The sequence below is a fragment of the Condylura cristata genome, unplaced genomic scaffold, assembly GCF_000260355.1.
Source record: "Condylura cristata isolate star-nosed mole 26May11 unplaced genomic scaffold, ConCri1.0 scaffold00004, whole genome shotgun sequence".
Classification (NCBI taxonomy): Eukaryota; Metazoa; Chordata; class Mammalia; order Eulipotyphla; family Talpidae; genus Condylura; species Condylura cristata.
The window spans coordinates 355,403-357,613 of record NW_004567105.1 but is presented as its reverse complement, the minus strand read 5'-3'; the positions used below and the strand labels follow the sequence as shown (position 1 = coordinate 357,613).

Below are 2,211 nucleotides of genomic sequence, written 5' to 3'. Positions count from 1 at the left end.
CGCTGCTCCCACGCCGGTCCTGGCCGGGGTCCCGGTTCCGGGGTCCGCCCCGCCCAGCACCCCGCCTCCGGAGTCCCCTCGGTGACCTTGAGCTTCCTCGTCCGCGAAGTGTCCGAGCAGCTGCTGCGCCCCAGCACGTGGCCACAGGCCCTGCGCCGGGTTTTCGCAAACAACAAAAGGGGCAGTTTGGGGGGGCCGCCGCAGGCCCAGGGCCACTTCGGCGCCCCCCACGCACCCCGGGCCCCAGGGGAGGTGGGACTGCAGAGTCAGACCTGGAATTTACGACTCTGCTTTAAAAAGCCTCTTTTACACGCACAATAAAGATGCAAATTGAGTTGTGAACAGCCCACGGAGCCGGCTGCTCTGCCCGCCGGGCGGGGGGCGGGGGGCTCACCCACTCGCTCGCGGCGCAATTAAGATGGGGCCAGACTTGTACTTCACTTTAATTACTAATAGATTAATCCAGGCCTAAAAGACCGGCGTAATTAGCATTTTGTTGATTGATTTGTAGCAAAGGAGTGACCCGATCACGCTGTTAGCCATCCGTTTGTCACTAATTGGCTTTCCTCCGCCAGAGCAGAGCCCGTCGCGGGCCGCTGTGGGCCAGGCCCCAGCCGCGCGGCCCCTGGGGACAGGGAGCTGACCGCCGGGGCCGGCGGGCGGGCGGGCGGACGCCGCCGATGGCCGTGGACAGAGACTCCGGGAGTAATTACGGCCTCAGCAGCCGCGGGAAGGGGAGACATCCCGAGCCTGCAATTAAGCCCTCGGCAGTGACAGCCCTAATTGGGGGTCCGTCCTGCTCCAGATCAAATCAAAACAAAACAATTCCCCGAGAAGCAGGAGCCGCAAGCGCCGGTGGGGAGCCAGCCGCGCGCTGCCCCTGCTGCCCCTGCGGCGTGTGGGGGGACACGCCTGCCCTGCTCCCCGCCGCTGGGAGACCTCGCCCCTGGCCGCACCGGCTCCCGTGTGCGCCAATAGGCCCACCTTCGAAGCGAAGCCCGCCGGCGGCCGCGGGTCGCGAGGTTCGGGCCTTTGACGCGTCACGGCATCACTCAGCGTCACTCCGCGTCACGGCATCACTCCGCGTCACTCGGTGTCACACGGCGTCACTCAGCGTCACTCGGCGTCACTCGGTGTCACACGGCATCACTCCGCATCACTCCACGTCACGGCGTCACTCAGCGTCACTCGGTGTCACTTGGTGTCACTCAGCGTCACTCGGTGTCACTCGGTGTCACTCGGTGTCACTCGGTGTCACTCAGCGTCACTCGGTGTCACTCGGCATCACTCAGCATCACTCAGCGTCACTCGGCGTCACACGGCGTCACTCAGCGTCACTCCACGTCATGGCGTCACTCGGTGTCACTCGGCGTCACTCGGTGTCACACGGCGTCACTCTGCATAATTCCGCGTCACGGTGTCACTCAGCGTCACTCGGCGTCACTCGGTGTCACTCAGCATCACTCGGCGTCACTCGGCGTCACACGGCGTCACACGGCGTCACTCAGCGTCACTCGGCATCATATGGCGTCACTCCGCGTGACATGACGTCACGGGCGCAAGGGCCTGCGGGCGCCCGGGGCGCATCCCCAGCCGGGCGGGCGGGAAGACCCGACGGACAGCGCGGGCGACTGAGAGCGAGCGCGCGGCGGACACTGAGGCGAGGGCCAGGGCGCTGGACGCCGGCAGAAGCAGCCGAGGAATGGAAGTGCCGGTGGCGTGGACAGGCCAGTAAGGCTAGGGGGCGCCTGGACGGCGCGCTGAGCTTGTTTTAGGGGTTCTCTGTGCACACGGGAGCCGGGCAGGCCGGAGGTGCGGGTGAGGGGGCGCCCCCGGAAGAGTGGGGGCAGGAGGGCGGGTCTCGGGGCAGCGGGGGCAGGGGCGTCTGCAGCGCCCTGGGTCCCCCGGCCGGGGCGGAGACGCACCCCTGTGCCCCGAGAGCCCCGGGGTGGCCTCGCAGACCAGTGCACCAGCCTCCTCGTAGTCCCAAAGCCCTCACAGCGAGCGGGGGGACCCCAGACCTCCGCGGGCGCTCAGCCGGAGGGGCGAGCCGCTCAGAGCCGGCGGGGCGGCAGCCTTGAGCAGGGCGGGGCTCGTCCAGGGGACCCCAGGCTGCGCCGCAGAAACACCGTCACCACCAGAGCTGGCCGCGGCGCCGAGACCCGTCACAAGCCCAGCGCCGACGCGTGGCGCGTGGACAGAGCGGCCTTG

At 67.9% G+C, this 2,211-nt stretch overlaps 1 protein-coding gene across 1 annotated transcript in view; it reads right to left on the bottom strand.

The window, feature by feature from the left end:
* The window catches only part of BRD1 (bromodomain containing 1), a 73,613-nt gene that overhangs the window by 33,155 nt on the left and 38,247 nt on the right, over nucleotides 1-2,211 (bottom strand). The window lies entirely within an intron of this gene.